Raw genomic sequence first — 17,862 nt, forward strand, 5'->3', positions numbered from 1 at the left:
TACATGCAGTATGTCTGCAGAAAGAACAGAGCCAGTGGAAAGTGTCTGCCCTTTTCATTTCTACCTGTAGGTGTCACTGTTCTATCTCAATGTAAATATTTACTGCATTCTCTCTACTTTCCTCCCCTTCCTGGTGCAGGGTAACGGCACAAAGCAGAAAAGATAAGGCAGTAAATTTATTTTAATTCTAGGAGTCCACAAAAAAAAAAAACACAGGCGACAGTTTACCTACCCCCCCCTTTTTTCTTTAATAAGTGTGTGTGCGTGCACATCAGAGGCTAAAGCTTTCCCAAATAAGTTAATTGGATATACACAGTATTCTGAAAATAGGGCTGTGGACCTTACCAGGCCATTTTCACAATACTGTGTATATCGCATTAACTCATTTGGGAAAACTACATCCTTTTTCATGCATAAAGAAATTATATTTAAATAACAATACTCTGTTTAAAAAAAAAAAAGTTGTCTCTTCATTGGTGCTCAACAGGACATAATACACCAACATTAATATAGGCTATTTAAATAAAGCATTCAGTGTAGATACAATTTGCAATTGACGTGCATTACCTATTTTGCAGCTAACGCTCCGAAAACTGGGAAGAACTATGCAGGGTGTTTGACTGAATATGTATACCTACGTACTCTAATCACTCAGCTATTGTTTTCCTCTAACTGACTGCACTAAGTTACATGAGGTCTGTATTTGTAAAAAACAGTAAAAGATACACAGAACTGCCTCTCCAGCTTTGCCTGTCTCCCACCACCTCACTGTGCAGCTCCTTCCTCACCGGTGTTGTGTCGAAATATCAAACCCCTCAGACTGTTTAAGCCCATCACTTCCGGAGACGTGTTTACTTGCAATCAGACGGGCTGCACATGTGCAACTTCCGCAGCTACAAAATACTTTGAATTCCTGGCATTCCTAACACCGCTTGTCTGATTTTACAACCGCTGAGTGCGCAAGAAAGGGACACAATGTGTATATTACGGTAGCCTTGTTGTAACCACCTGACATGCACACTTACGTTTCCAGGTGTCAAATTTGCATTATCTGATTATTTTTATCATGTACTTTTACTGATTGTGCGATCAGTGTTATTAACAGCTCTGTAAATACATCAAAAACAAATTACGTCAGCAGGAAACTCTTGAGAGCACCAATATGGCAGCACTAATTCAAGTTGCTTTGCCCGTCTATTTACAGAGCTCTCAAGTAACACCGATATCCAGATCAGACAATCCGTAAAGTACATAATAAATACATGAACAACTTCCGTCAGCTGGAAACTCTTGAGCGCACCAATATGGAACCCGCGCATGCGGATCCAAAATTCGACGGGATGTTAGGAATTCCAGGAAGTATTTTGTAGCTGCGCATGCGCAACCCGTTTGATTGCTAGTAACCACGTCTCCGGAAGTGACGGGATTCCCCATTTCGACACGACACCGGACTAAACCTCCCGTCTCTTCCAGTAAAACGCTGCAGCTCCTTACTCCCTCTCTTCACCCGACTAAACTTCTCACAGACACTTCTCTGAAAAACAATCTCCTAGTCACTGAGAAGTTTAGTTCCCTGTGTGTAAAAGCTAATTTGCCTAAAATCAGACAGCTATGCCGCCTCTGTGGCACGGGGTGGTTACAAGTTTGCTTTTACACTCAGGGAGATAAACTTCTCAGTGAAATATCATCCTGACTAGGAGATTGTTTCTCAGTGAAATGTCTGTTAGAAGTTTAGTCCGCTGAAGAGAGGGAGTAAAGGCTGTGACACACTACAAGCGATGCGGCGCGAAGCAGCTGCTTCGCTCCGTGTCGCATCGCTTCTGAAGTTCAAATATTTCATCTCTGAGCGCTCAGCTACGCGTCCTGACGCAGCAGAGTGCTCAGAGATGAAAAGGCAGGACACACTGAGCGCACACAGCTGCATGTACACGCTGCGCGTCGCTCCGCTTGCAGTGTGTCACAGCCTTAAGGAGCTGCACAGTGTTACTGGAAGAGGCGGGAGACATTCAGGCAGTACTGTATCTTTTACTATTTTATAAATAAAAACTATCAATGCCTCTTAATACATGCTAGGACTAGTATCTCATTAGCCTTAGAAGCCACTGCTTGTTGTCTTTAACCCCTTAATGACCAAGGACGTATGCCACACGTCCTCAAAAAAAATACAGTTAATGACAGAGGACGTGTGGCGTACGTCCTTGGTCTGGAAAGCAGCTGGAAGCGATCCTGCTCGCTTCCAGCTGCTTTCCGGTTATTGCAGTGATGCATTCTGCCAGTACTTAAGATGGCGGGGACAATTGTGGGGTGGGGGAGGGAAGAGAGCTGTTTGGGAGGGATCAGGGGGTCTCATGTTTCAGGTAGGAGGCTGAGCTCTACACTAAAGCTAAAATTAACCCTGCATAACCCCTTCACTGCTAGCCATAATACACGTGTGAAATGCAGCAGCATTTGGCGGCCTTCTAATTACCAAAAAGCAACGCCAAAGCCATATATGTCTATTTGTGAACAAAGGGGATCCCAGAGAAGGATTTACAACCATTTGTGCCATAATTGCACAAGCTGTTTGTAAATTATTTCAGTGAGAAACCTAAAATTGTGAAAAATTTAACGTTTTTTTAAATTTGATCGCATTTGGCAGTGAAATGGTGGCATGAAATATACCAAAATTGGCCTAGATCAATACTTGGGGTTGTCTACTACACTACACTAAAGCTACCCCAAAAAGCTCCCTACATGCTCCATAATTAACCCCTTCACTGCTGGGCATAATACACGTGTAGTGCGCAGTGGCATTTAGCAGCCTTCTAGTTACTAAAAAGCAACGCCAAAGCCATATATGTCTGCTATTTATGAACAAAGGGGATCCCAGAGAAGCATTTACAACCATTTATGCCATAATTGCACAAGCTGTTTGTAAATAATTTCAGTGAGAAACCAAAAGTTTGTGAAAAAATTAGTAAAAAAGTGAACGATTTTTTGTATTTAATCGCATTTGGCGGTGAAATGGTGGCATGAAATATACCAAAATGGGCCTAGATGAATACTTTGGGATGTCTACTAAAAAAAAATATATACATGTCAATGGATATTCAGAGATTCCTGAAAGATATTAGTGTTCTAATGTAACTAGCGCTAATTTTGAAAAATAATGGTTTGGAAATAGCAAAGTGCTACTTGTATTTATGGCCCTATAACTTACAAATAAAGCAAAGAACATGTAAACATTGGGTATTTCTAAACTCAGGACAAAATTTAGAAACTATATGCATTGGGTGTTTTTTGGTGGTTGTAGATATGTAACAGATTTTGGGGGTCAAAGTTAGAAAAAGTGTGTTTTTTTCAATTTTTTCCTCATATTTTATAAAAATTTTTTATAGTAAATTATAAGATATGATGAAAATAATGGTATCTTTAGAAAGTCCATTTAATGGCGAGAAAAACGGTATATAATATGTGTGGGTACAGTAAATGAGTAAGATGAAAATTACAGCTAAACACAAACACTGCAGAAATGTAAAAATAGCCTTGGTCCCAAACGGACAGAAAATGGAAAAGTGCTGTGGTCATTAAGGGGTTAAAGGGACACTGAACCCAAATTTATTCTTTTGTGATTCAGATTGAGCATGAAATTTTAAGCAACTTTCTAATAGACTCCTATTATTAAATTTTCTTCATTCTCTAGGTATCTTTATTTGAAATGCAAGAATGTAAGTTTAGATGCCGGCCCATTTTTGGTGAACAACCTGGGTTGTCCTTGCTGATTGGTGGATAAATTCATCAACCTATAAAAAAGTGCTGTCCAGAGTTTTGAACAAAAAAAGCGCTTAGATGCTTTCTTTTTTAGATAAAGATACCAAGAGAACGAATATAAATTGATAATAGGAGTAAATTAGAAAGTTGATTAAAATTGCATGCTCTATCTGAATCACAAAAAATTTTTTGGGTCCAGTGTCCCTTTAAGTACGTCCAAATCCCTCACACAACTTTGTATTGTCTACATAAATAGGAGATGTTGCTATTTAATCCTTGCTCCCATCTTGTGGAACTAGCTGCCTCGCTCCACAAGACTCTCCCCAAGTTTTAACAGCTTCAATCGCTCTTTAAAGACTCTACTATTCAGGGATGCATACAACCTACGCTAACCTTTCCTAACTCCATTGCTTTCCCCTTGAACCCCTTAGAATGTAAGCCTATGAGCCCAGCTGTTTGTAGATCGCCTTCATAAGAGCCGACTACAACAGTGCAACTCTCAGCATATGATCCCTATAAATGTTATCTTGTATACCGCCTATATTTATAGCACTGCGGAATCTGTTGGCCCTCTACAAATACCTGATAATTATTATTTTTAAAAAAAAAATTAAGATAACAGGACCCAGTACTGGTCCCTTAGGAAACCTTTGTCCAATCTGAGTTTGATCCGTTTACTACTACTCGTTGCTCCCTGTCTTTCATCCAGTTATTTATCCATGAGCTAAAATGTTCAGCTATTCCCAGTCCCTTAATTTTGTACAATAATTTATGTGGCACTGTATCAAACACGATTTTTGCATGCTGTTAGTTACATTCCTTATATATTTGGAATGTTGAGTCTGTACTGTTTTCTTTGAATAATTTAAATACCCTATGTGTTTTCCTAATTTCTCTTAGCATTTTTATTTAGCCACATTGGCTTTGATTTATTTATTTTTACTCTTATAACCATGTGGTAGGTGTTGTGTATATTTTTAATGTTATACATTTATCTTGTTTTGATTTGAGAATACTTTGTCCCAATTTATGCTATTTAACGATTTCCATAAATCATAGAATATTGCTTTCTTAAAATAAAGTCTTGAATGAACCCTAGTAACACTGCTTATGAAAAGTGATTTCAAACGTGACCATGTTGTGATCACTGTTACCCAAACATTCTTTAACTTCTATATGATATTATTTCTATATTGTTTGATAGCACTAAATCCAATATAGCTTTATTCCTAGTTGGCTCCTCTATTAAATTGTGATATTAAGTTATCTTTCAGAACATTTAAAAATCTGTCTTCATTAGCCCAGTTTATTTTGGGGTAGTTATATTCTTTCCTGTAATTACAGCACTGGTATTAGCAGCCTTTCCTATTTTCATTAACAGTTGAGTTTCCTCCATGTTAGTAATGTTCGTAGTAATATTTTTGTTCACCCTACTCCTTATTTCGACCCACAGTATCTCTACATTATCATAAATATCTTCCCTTATTGTAGGTTTAAGGTCATGTTTAATATGCATGTAAATTCCTCCTCATATTACTCCAGTCCTTCCTAAATAAAGTATAACCCAGTCATGTGAATCTTTCCACCAGGTTTTAGTTATACTGATATCATAATCCTCTTCTGCAGCTAAGAGCTCCAGCTTCCCTATTTTACCGGTCATACTTCTTTCATTTGCTGTTGCCATTTTCATGTGCTTTCCTCCAAACTTTGTAATCTAACATCTAGGAGTACCCTTCTGTCACCAATTCTTTGAGATATACTGTGTGTCATAGTCAGACTAATCTGTCCCTTCTAATATGTTCGAACTGACACAACACCCCCCCCCCCCTTTCCTAGTTTAAAATAAAAGATTCTCTAAACGCAATGTGTGTCTAAAAAACCATGTACACATAAAGGGCAAGATGTATCATTGCTATTCTCCTAAAAGATGCCACTTTCTCCAACATTGGTGTGTCCTGTCCACGGTTTCATCCTTACTTGTGGGATATTCTCCTCCCCTACAGGGAATGGCAAGGAGAGCACACAGCAAGAGCTGTCCATATAGCCCCCCCTCTGGCTCCGCCCCCCCAGTCATTCTCCTTACCGCTCTGAACAAGTAGCATCTCCACAGGGATGGTGAGGAGTTTGTGGTGTTAGTTGTAGTTTTTTATTTCTTCTATCAAGAGTTTATTATTTTAAAATAGTGCCGGTTTGTACTATTTACTCTACAACAGAAAATGAAGAAGATTTCTGTTAAAAGAGGAGTATGATTTTAGCAGCAGTAACTAAAATCAATTGCTGTTCCCACGCAGGACTGTTGAGCCCAGAGAACTTCAGTTGGGGGGAACAGTTTGCAGACTTAACTGCTTCAGGTACGATTAGTCATATTTCTAACAAGACATCTTAATGCTAGAAGACTGTCAGTTTTTCCCTTAGGGGATCGGTAAGCCATTTTCTTAGATTCATAACAGATTAAGGCTTATAAATGGGCTCTATACTGGTTGACACTATTGTGGGCTAAATCGATTGGTTTATATCAGATTTATTGGACATTTAGAGTGTTTTTTTGTGTTATAAAAGCACTTTTGGGAACGTTTTTCTCCTGTTAAGTGTGGTCAGTCCACGGGTCATCATTACTTCTGGGATATTAACTCCTCCCCAACAGGAAGTGCAAGAGGATCACCCAAGCAGAGCTGCCATATAGCTCCTCCCCTCTACATCACACCCAGTCATTCTCTTGCACCCAACTAATAGATAGGATGTGTGAGAGGACTGTGGTGATTATACTTAGTTTTTATATCTTCAATCAAAGGTTTGTTATTTTAAAACCGCACCGGAGTGTGTTGTTCCTTCTCAGGTAGAATTGGAAGAAGAATCTACCTGAGTTTTTGGATGATTTTAGCCGGCGTAGCTAAAATTCATTTTGCTGTTCTCGGCCATTCTGAGGAGTGAGGTAAACTTCAGATCAGGGGACAGCGGAAGGTATGTTGCAGTATATTATTTTCTGAGGAATGGAATTGACTAAGAAAATACTGCCAATACCAATATAATGTAAGTTCAGCCTTAAATGCAGTAGTAGCAACTGGTATCAGGCTGTTTATGTATATATGTGTACATTTCAGTATTCTGGGGAATGGCACTTCTCTGGGTAATACTATATGCATATAATCTTTAGCCTTACTTGCAGTGGGAACGTCTAGCAACAGGCTGTTTAATGACATTTCATGATATTTAATTTTTAAACGTTTTTGCTGGCATGCTAAATTGTTTAAATATCTGAGGTACTGGGTGAAAAAATTGTTTTTGGGCACTGTTTTTCCACTTGGCTGTCGTTTATTTTAATTTGAGACAGTTTACTGAGCTTCCCTCACTGCTGTGGGTGAGGGGGAGGGGCCTATTTTGGCGCTTTTGCTACGCATCAGAAATTCAGTCAAAAGTCTTTTTCTCTTCCTGCATGATCCGGATTGTCTCTACAGAGCTCAAGGGTCTTCAAAAATTATTTTGAGGGAGGTAATCACTCACAGCAGACCTGTGAGATTGTGCTTTGACTGTGATAAAAAACGTTTATATTTTGTACATTTGTTTCTCTGCTATTAAGGGTTAGTTATCCATTGCTAATGGGGGCAATCCTTTGCTAAATTTATGCTTTTACTGGGAAAAATCTGATTGTTATAATTTTTCCGGTTTCTTATTATTAAACTGTCATAATTTTTTTCTGTGCTTCTTAAAGGCACAGTGCGTTTTTCATATTACTTGTAATTTGAGTGAAAAGTATTTCCAAGCTTGCTAGTTTAATTGCTAGTTTGTTAAACATGTCTGACTCAGAGGAATATCTCTGTGCTATATGTGCAAAAGCCAAGGTGGAGCCCAATAGAAATTTATGTATTAATTGCATTGATGCTACTTTGAATAAAAGTCATTCTGTACAAATTGAACATCATTCACCAAACAACGAGGGGGAAGTTATGCCGACTAACTTGCCTCACGTGTCAGTACCTGCATCTCCCGCTCGGGAGGTGCGTGATATTGTAACTCCGAGTACTTCAGGGCGGCCATTACAAATCACACTACAGGACATGGCTAATGTTATGACTGAAGTTTTGTCTAAATTACCAGAACTTAGAGGTAAGCGAGATCACTCTGGGGTGAGAACAGAGTGCGCTGACAATATTAGGGCCATGTCAGATACTGCGTCACAATTTGCAGAACATGAGGACGGAGAACTTCATTCTGCAGGTGACGGATCTGATCCAAATAAACTGGATTCAGACATTTCAAATTTTAAAGTTTAAGCTGGAAAACCTCCGTGTATTACTAGTGGAGGTCTTAGCGGCTCTGAATGATTGTAACACAATTGCAATACCAGAGAAAATGTATAGGTTGGATAAATATTTTTTCCAATACCTAAGAGAATTACTGAAATTGTTACTAAGGAGTGGGATAGACCCGGTGTGCCTTTCTCACCCCCTCCTATATTCAGAAAGATGTTTCCAATAGACACCACCACACGGGACTTATGGCAAACGGTCCCTAAGGTGGAGAGAGCAGTTTCTACTTTAGCTAAGCGTACCACTATCCCGGTGGAGGATAGCTGCGCCTTTTCAGATCCAATGGATAAAAAATTAGAGGGTTACCTTAAGAAAATGTTTGTTCAACAAGGTTTTATATTGCAACCCCTTGCATGCATTGCGCCTGTCACGGCTGCAGCAGCATTTTGGTTTGAGTCTCTGGAAGAGACCCTTGAATCAGCTCCATTGGATGAGATTACACACAAGCTTAAAACCCTTAAGCTAGCTAATTCATTTATTTCTGATGCCGTAGTACACTTAACTAAACTTACGGCTAAGAATTCCGGATTCGCCATTCAGGCACGCAGAGCGCTGTGGCTAAAATCCTGGTCAGCTGATGTTACTTCTAAATCTAAATTACTTAACATACCTTTCAAAGGGCAGACCTTATTCGGGCCCGGTTTGAAGGAAATTATCGCTGACATTACAGGAGGTAAAGGCCATGCCCTCCCTCAAGACAGAGCCAAACCTAGGGCTAGACAGTCTAATTTTCGTGCCTTTCGTAACTTCAAGGCAGGAACAGCATCATCTTCCTCTGCACCAAAACAGGAAGGAGCTGTTGCTCGATACAGACAAGGCTGGAAACCTAACCAGTCCTGGAACAAGGGCAAGCAGGCCAGAAAACCTGCTGCTGCCCCTAAGACAGCATGAAGTGAGGGCCCCCGATCCGGGAACGGATCTAGTGGGGGGCAGACTCTCTCTCTTCGCCCAGGCTTGGGCAAGAGATGTCCAGGATCCCTGGGCGTTAGAGATCATATCTCAGGGATATCTTCTGGACTTCAAAGCCTCTCCCCCAAAAGGGAGATGTCATCTTTCAAGGTTGTCAACAAACCAGATAAAGAAAGAGGCATTTCTACGCTGTGTACAAGATCTTTTACTAATGGGAGTGATCCATCCGGTTCCGCGGTCGGAACACGGACAAGGGTTTTACTCAAATCTGTTTGTGGTTCCCAAGAAAGAAGGAACCTTCAGACCAATCTTGGATTTAAAGATCCTAAACAAATTCCTAAGAGTTCCATCGTTCAAAATGGAAACTATTCGGACAATCTTACCCATGATCCAAAAGGGTCAGTACATGACCACAGTGGATTTAAAGGATGCCTACCTTGATATACCGATTCACAAAGATCATTACCGGTATCTAAGGTTTGCCTTCCTAGACAGGCATTACCAGTTTGTAGCTCTTCCATTCGGGTTGGCTACGGCTCCAAGAATCTTCACAAAGGTTCTGGGCTCTCTTCTGGCGGTGCTAAGACCGCGAGGAATTTCGGTGGCTCCGTACCTAGACGACATTCTGATACAAGCGTCAAGCTTTCAGACGGCCAGGTCTCATACAGAGTTAGTACTGGCATTTCTAAGGTCGCATGGGTGGAAGGTGAATGTAGAGACGAGTTCTCTCTTACCACTCACAAGGGTTCCCTTCTTGGGGACTCTTATAGACTCTGTAGAAATGAAGATTTACCTGACAGAAGACAGGTTAACAAAGCTTCAAAATGCTTGCCGTGTCCTTCATTCCATTCAACACCCGTCAGTGGCTCAATGCATGGAGGTAACCGGCTTAATGGTAGCGGCAATGGACATAGTACCCTTTGCACGCCTACATCTCAGACCGCTGCAATTATGCATGCTAAGTCAGTGTAATGGGGATTACTCAGATTTGTCCCCTACTCTGGATCAAGAGACCAGAAATTCTCTTCTATGGTGGCTTTCTCGGCCACATCTGTCCAGGTGGATGCCATTCAGCAGACCAGATTGGACAATTGTAACAACAGACGCCAGCTTACTAGGTTGGGGCGCTGTCTGGAATTCCCTGAAGACTCAGGGATCATGGACTCAGGAGGAGAGTCTCCTTCCAATAAACATTCTAGAATTGAGAGCAGTTCTCAATGCCCTTCTGGCTTGGCCTCAGTTAACAACTCGGGGGTTCATCAGATTTCAGTCGGACAACATCACGACTGTAGCTTACATCAACCATCAAGGAGGGACAAGAAGCTCCCTAGCGATGATGGAAGTATCAAAGATAATTCGCTGGGCAGAGTCTCACTCTTGCCACCTGTCAGCGATCCACATTCCTGGAGTGGAGAACTGGGAGGCGGATTTCCTAAGTCGTCAGACTTTTCATCCGGGGGAGTGGGAACTTCATCCGGAGGTCTTTGCCCAAATACTTCGACTTTGGGGCAAACCAGAGATAGATCTCATGGCGTCTCGCCAGAACGCCAAGCTTCCTTGTTACGGGTCCAGGTCCAGGGACCCGGGAGCGGTCCTGGTGGATGCTTTGACAGCACCTTGGACCTTCGGGATGGCCTATGTGTTTCCACCCTTCCCGATGCTTCCTCGATTGATTGCCAGGATCAAACAGGAGAGAGCATCGGTGATTCTAATAGCGCCTGCGTGGCCACGCAGGACCTGGTATGCAGATCTAGTGGACATGTCATCCTGTCCACCTTGGTCTCTGCCTCTGAGACAGGACCTTCTAATTCAGGGTCCTTTCAAACATCAAAATCTAATTTCTCTGAAGCTGACTGCTTGAAAATTGAACGCTTGATTTTATCAAAGCGTGGTTTTTCGGAGTCAGTTATTGATACCTTAATACAGGCTAGGAAGCCTGTTACCAGAAAGATTTACCCTAAAATATGGCGTAAATACTTACATTGGTGCGAATCCAAGAGTTACTCATGGAGTAAAGTTAGGATTCCTAGGATATTGTCTTTTCTACAAGAAGGTTTAGAAAAGGGTTTATCTGCTAGTTCCTTAAAGGGACAGATCTCAGCTCTGTCCATTCTTTTACACAAGCGTCTGTCAGAAGTTCCAGACGTTCAGGCTTTTTGCCAGGCTTTGGCCAGGATTAAGCCTGTGTTTAAAACTGTTGCTCCACCATGGAGCTTAAATTTAGTTCTTAACGTTTTACAGGGTGTTCCGTTTGAACCCCTTCATTCCATGGATATCAAGCTGTTATCTTGGAAAGTTCTGTTTTTAATGGCTATTTCCTCGGCTCGTAGAGTCTCTGAGTTATCAGCCTTACACTGTGATTCTCCGTATCTGATTTTTCATTCAGATAAGGTTGTTCTGCGTACTAAACCTGGGTTCTTACCTAAGGTTGTCACTAACAGGAATATCAATCAAGAGATTGTTGTGCCATCATTGTGTCCGAATCCTTCTTCAAAGAAGGAACGACTTCTGCACAATCTAGATGTAGTCCGTGCCCTGAAATTTTATTTACAGGCAACTAAAGATTTTCGCCAAACTTCTTCCCTGTTTGTCGTTTATTCTGGACAGAGGAGAGGTCAAGAAGCTTCTGCTACCTCTCTCTCTTTCTGGCTTCGTAGCATAATACGTTTAGCCTATGAGACTGCTGGACAGCAGCCTCCTGAAAGAATTACAGCTCATTCCATTAGAGCTGTGGCTTCCACTTGGGCCTTTAAGAATGAGGCCTCTGTTGAACAGATTTGCAAGGCTGCAACTTGGTCTTCTCTTCATACTTTTTCCAAATTTGACACTTTTGCTTCTTCGGAGGCTGTTTTTGGGAGAAAGGTACTTCAGGCAGTGGTTCCTTCCGTATAAAGATCCTGCCTGTCCCTCCCGTCATCCGTGTACTTTAGCTTTGGTATTGGTATCCCAGAAGTAATGATGACCCGTGGACTGACCACACTTAACAGGAGAAAACATAATTTATGCTTACCTGATAAATTCCTTTCTCCTGTTGTGTGGTCAGTCCACGGCCCGCCCTGTTTTTATGGCAGGTCTAAATTTTTAAATTATACTCCAGTCACCACTGCACCCTATAGTTTCTCCTTTCTCGTTTGGTTCTTGGTCGAATGACTGGGTGTGACGTAGAGGGGAGGAGCTATATGGCAGCTCTGCTTGGGTGATCCTCTTGCACTTCCTGTTGGGGAGGAGTTAATATCCCAGAAGTAATGATGACCCGTGGACTGACCACAATACAGGAGAAAGGAATTTATCAGGTAAGCATAAATTATGTTTTTTTCGCCTGGCATCTAGTTAGACTACTACTTTAGTCAGAAAGGCCCCTTCAATCTGCTAATGCAGATGGGAGGCCCCGTTTTCGCGCCTCAATTGTGCAGTTTATTTCCTTGGCAGTGCATGCAGCTTCATTTGAGGGTCCTGTGGGTAAAGAAAACGGACTCAGGAAGGTTTATTTCAGTGCTGAATCACTTTAAGGGAAGGTAAAAAGCCGCAGCAAGGCTGTGGCAGTGATTGTTGTGTGATAAAATTGTTTATTTGAACAAATAGCTCAATTTTGCTCATTTTAAGGGTTAAAGTCTTGAAACTTGGTGTGCAAAACTGTCAAGGCACTAGGACTCTGGGGTGCAAATTTTGTAAAAATCGGACATTGCCTTCATAGTTTTTCAAACTTTCAGAAAAAGTGTGCTTGTTTATTATTTAAAGAGACAGTAACGCTTTTCTTTAAAAACTTTTTTATTGCATTATTAGCCTGCCAAATTCTGTCTAACATGTCTGTACCTTCAGATAGCTTATGCTCTGTATGTATGAAAGCCAAGGTGGTTCCCCCTATTAATGTTTTGTGCAAATTGTGTCATAGCGTCCAAACAAAGTAAGGACAGTACTGTCACATTTAATAAGATTGCCCAGGATGATTCTTCATGTGAAGGTAGTGGGGATAGTTTATCATCCTCTCCTTCTGTGTCAACACCAGTTTTGCCCACGCAGGAGATACCTAGTACATCTAGCGTGCCAATGCTGGTTACTATGCAGCAATTAACTGCAGTGATGGATAATTCTATAGCAAATCTATTATCCAAACTTTGCTAGAGAAAGGAGGTATCAACGGCACTACTAGCCTAATGTGGCTTAAATATTTCTGATTCCCAATTTTACCCCTGTTTGTCCTTAGTATATGTGGGGATAATTCCCTTATAAAAATGTGGACTACTGAAGGTGCTATGTAGTTTTCAATATGTGAAACTTAGGTAGAGAGAGGCTCTAACTCGACAGACTACATATATAGCACAAGAGTGCTATATATGTAGTCTGTCGAGTTTCACCTATTATCCAAACTGCCATCCTATTCTAGAAAGCGTGATTGCTCAGTTTTTAAATACAGAAGATGAGCAGGTTAGCGCTGAGGACAATTTATCAGTTGTTCCCTCACATCAATCTGAGTATAGCAGTGAGGGAGGGCCTGTCTGAAGGGGAAGTTTCTGATTCAGGAAAAGTTTCTCAGCAGGCAGACACTGATATAGTGATTTTTAAATTTAAGTTAGAACACCTCCGCGCACTGCTTAAGGAGGTCCTAACTACTCTAGATGATTGTGAGTCTCTGGTAATTTCAGAGAAATTGTGCAAGATGGACAAATTCTTAGAGGTTCCAGTGCACGCTGATGCCTTTCCGATACCCAAGCGGGTGGCGGACATAGTGACTAAGGAGTGAGAAAAGCAAGGTATACCTTTTGTTCCACCTCCTATATTCAAGAAAATGTTCCCCATTGTCGACCCTAGAAAGGACACATGGCAGACGGTTCCCTAAGGTTGAGGGGGCGGTTTCAGTGTTAGCTAAGCGCACAACTATTCCTATTGAGGACAGTTGCGTTTTCAAAGATCCTATGGATAAAAGATTAGAAGGACTGTTAATAAAGAATTTATTCAGCAGGGCTTCCTTCTTCAACCAATCTCATGCATTATTCCTGTCACTACCGCAGCGTATTTTGGTTCGAGGAACTGGAATATTCGCTTCAAAGGGAGACTCCATATGATGAAGTCATGGACAGAATTCACGCACTAAAGTTGGTTAATTCATTTCTTTTGGATGCCGCTTTTCAATTAGCTAAGTTAGCGGCGAAAAATTCAGGGTTTGCTATAGTGGCGCGCAGAGCGCTTTGGCTAAAATCCTTGTCGGCGAATGTGTCGTCCAAGAACAAATTGCTTAATATTCCTTTCAAGGGTAAGACCCTATTCGGGCTGGAATTGAAAGAGATTATTTCAGACATTACTGGTGGAAAGGGACATGCCCTCCCACAAGATAGGCCTTTTAAGGCTAAGAACAAATCTAATTTTCGTTCCTTTCGTAATTTCAGGAACGGACCAATTCCTAACTCTGCGGCCTCCAGATAAGAAGGCAACACTTCCCAACCTTAACCAGCATGGAAACCATTGCAAGGATGGAACTAGGGTAAACAGGCAAAAGAGCCTGCTGCTGCTACCAAGACAGCATGAAGGGGTAGCCCCGATCCGGGACCGGATCTAGTAGGGGGCAGACTCTCTCTCTTTGCTCAGGCTTGGGCAAGAGATGTTCCGGATTCCTGGACACTAGAATAGTCTCTCAGGGATATCTTCTAGAATTCAAGGAACTTCCTCCAAAGGGAAGGTTCCACATGTCTCGCTTATCTTCAGACCAGATGAAGAGACAGGCATTCTTACACTGCGTAGGAGACATAGTAAAGATGGGAGTGATACACCCAGTTCCAATAACGGAAAAAGGAAGATTTTTCCAACAATCCAGGAGGGTCAATTCATGACTACCGTGGATTTAAAAGGATGCGTACCTGCATATTACGCACAAAGATCTCCATTAGTTCCTGAGGTTCGCCTTCCTGGAAAGACAGTTCGTGGCTCTTCCATTCGGTTTAGCCACTGCTCTGAGAATTTTCACAAAGGTGCTAGGGTCCCTTCTAGCGGTATTAAGACCGAGGGGCATTGCTATAGCACCTTATCTAGACGACATTCTAACCCAAGCGTCGTCTCTTTCCAAAGCAAAGGCCCATACAAGACATTGTTCTAGCCTTTCTCAGATCTCACGGGTGGAAGGTGAACGTAGAAAAGAGTTCCCTGTCTCAGTCAACAAGAGTTCCCTTTTTGGGAACATTAATAGATTCTTTAGAAATGAAGATCTTCCTGACAGAAGTCAGAAAGACAAAGCTTCTAAACGCTTGTCAAGTTCTTCACTCTATTCTGCAGCCTTCCATAGCTCAGTGCATGGAAGTAGTAGGATTGATGGTTGCAGCAATGGACATAGTTCCTTTTGCTCGAATTCATCTAAGACCATTACAACTGTGCATGCTCAATCAGTGGTGGGGACTATGCAGACTTGTCTCCACAGATTCAAGTAGACCAGATGAACAGAGACTCACTCCGTTGGTGGTTGACTCAGGATCACCTGTCTCAGGGAATGAGTTTCCGCAGACCAGAGTGGGTCATTGTCACGACCGACGCCAGTCTATTAGGCTGGGGCGCGGTATGGGATTCCCTGAAAGCTCAGGGTCTATGGTCTCGGGAAGAGTCTCTTCTCCCGATAAACATCCTGGAACTGAGAGCGATATTCAATGCTCTCCAGGCTTGGCCTCAACTAGCGAAGGCCGGATTCATAAGATTCCAGTCAGACAACATGACGACCGTAGCTTACATCAACCATCAGGGAGGAACAAAGAGTTCCTTGGCGATGAGAGAGGTATCCAAGATCATCAAATGGGCGGAGGATCACTCCTGCCATCTATCTGCAATTCACATCCCAGGAGTAGACAACTGGGAGGCGGATTATTTGAGTCGTCAGACTTTCCATCCGGGGGAGTGGGCACTCCACCCGGATGTCTTTGCCCAGTTAACTCAACTATGGGGCATTCCAGATATGGATCTGATGGCGTCTCGTCAGAACGCCAAGGTTCCTCGATACGGGTCCAGATCCAGGGATCCCAAGGCGACACTAGTGGATGCATTGGTGGCACCTTGGTCGTTCAATCTAGCTTATGTGTTTCCACCATTCCCTCTCCTTCCCAGGCTTGTAGCCAGGATCAAACAGGAGAAGGCCTCGGTGATTCTGATAGCTCCTGCGTGGCTACGCAGGATTTGGTATGCAGACCTGGTGAATATGTCATCGGCTCCACCATGGAAGCTACCTTTGAGACAGGATCTTCTAGTACAAGGTCCATTCGAACATCCAAATCTAGTCTCTCTGCAACTGACTGCTTGGAAATTGAACGCTTGATTCTATCTAAGCGTGGGTTTTCAGATTCGGTTATAGATACTCTGATTCAGGCCAGGAAGCCTGTGATTAGGAAAATTTACCATAAGATATGGAAAAAATATATCTGTTGGTGCGACTCCAAGGGATACTCTTGGGAGTAAAATTTAAATTCTGAGGATACTTTCCTTTCTCCAAGAGGGTTTTTGTTGCACAAACGTCTGGCAGCCGTGCCAGATGTACAGGTGTTTGTACAGGCTTTAGTCAGAATCAAGCCTGTCTACAGACCTTTGACTCCTCCATGGAGTCTAAATTTAGTTCTTTCAGTTCTTCAAGGGGTTCCGTTTGAACCCTTACATTCCATAGATATTAAGTTACTATCTTGGAAAGTTCTGTTTTTGGTTGCTTTTTCTTCTGCTAGAAGAGTTTCTGAATTGTCTGCTTTGCAGTGTGTTCACCCTATCTGGTATTCCATACAGATAAGGTAGTTTTACGTACAAAGCCTGGTTTTCTTCCAAAAGTGGTTTCCAACAGGAATATTAACCAGGAAATAGTGGTTCCTTCTCTGTGTCCGAATCCAGTTTCAAAGAAGGAACGTTTGTTACATAATTTAGATGTAGTTCGTGCTTTGAAATTCTATTTAGAAGCAACGAAGGATTTCAGACAGACATCTTCTTTGTTTGTCGTCTATTCTGGTAAGAGGAGAGGACAGAAAGCTACTGTTACCTCTCTTTACTTTTGGCTGAAAAGCATCATCCGATTGGCTTATGAGACTGCTGGACGGCAGCCTCCTTAACAATTTACAGCTCATTCTACTAGAGCTGTGGCTTCCACATGGGCCTTCAAGAACGAGGCTTCTGTTGATCAGATCTGTAGAGCAGCGACTTGGTCTTCCCTGCATACTTTGCCAAATTTTCAAATTCGATACTTATGCTTCTTCGGAGGCTATTTTTGGGATAAAGGTTTTGCAAGCCGTGGTGCCTTCCGTTTAGGTAACCTGATTTGCTCCCTCCCTTCATCTGTGTCCTAAAGCTTTGGTATTGGTTCCCACAAGTAAGGATGAAACCGTGGACCGGACACACCAATGTTGGAGAAAACAGAATTTATGCTTACCTGATAAATTACTTTCTCCAACTGTGTGTCTGGTCCACGGCCCGCCCTGGTTTTTTAATCAGGTTTGAAAAATTTCTCTCTTTATACACTACAGTCACCACGGCACCCTATAGTTTCTCCTTTTTCTCCTAACCGTCGGTCGAATGACTGGGAGGCGGAGCCAGAGGGGGGGCTATATGGACAGCTCTTGCTGTGTGCTCTCCTTGCCATTCCCTGTAGGGGAGAATATCCCACAAGTAAGGATGAAACCGTGGACCGGACACACCGTTGGAGAAAGTAATTTATCAGGTAAGCATAAATTCTGTTATTTCAGTATATGTAGGGATACCACAGGCAAAATCAGTTATTTCAAATGCAGATGAAAGGAGAATGAGCTAATTGTAAAAATTTAGTACACTCCAGCAGGCAAAATTGATTATTAGGAACAAATAAGGGTAAATTGACCCTTTAAAAAGGATGTATTCATATAATAAAAAAAAAAATTTTTTTTAAAAGATAGATAATCTTTCCTACCCATTC

General features: G+C 42.0%; 1 protein-coding gene across 1 annotated transcript in view; it reads right to left on the reverse strand.

The window, feature by feature from the left end:
- SLIRP (SRA stem-loop interacting RNA binding protein) overlaps positions 1-17,862 on the reverse strand; it is a 41,879-nt gene that overhangs the window by 748 nt on the left and 23,269 nt on the right. The window lies entirely within an intron of this gene.

The sequence above is a fragment of the Bombina bombina genome, chromosome 1, assembly GCF_027579735.1.
Source record: "Bombina bombina isolate aBomBom1 chromosome 1, aBomBom1.pri, whole genome shotgun sequence".
NCBI classification, from domain to species: Eukaryota; Metazoa; Chordata; class Amphibia; order Anura; family Bombinatoridae; genus Bombina; species Bombina bombina.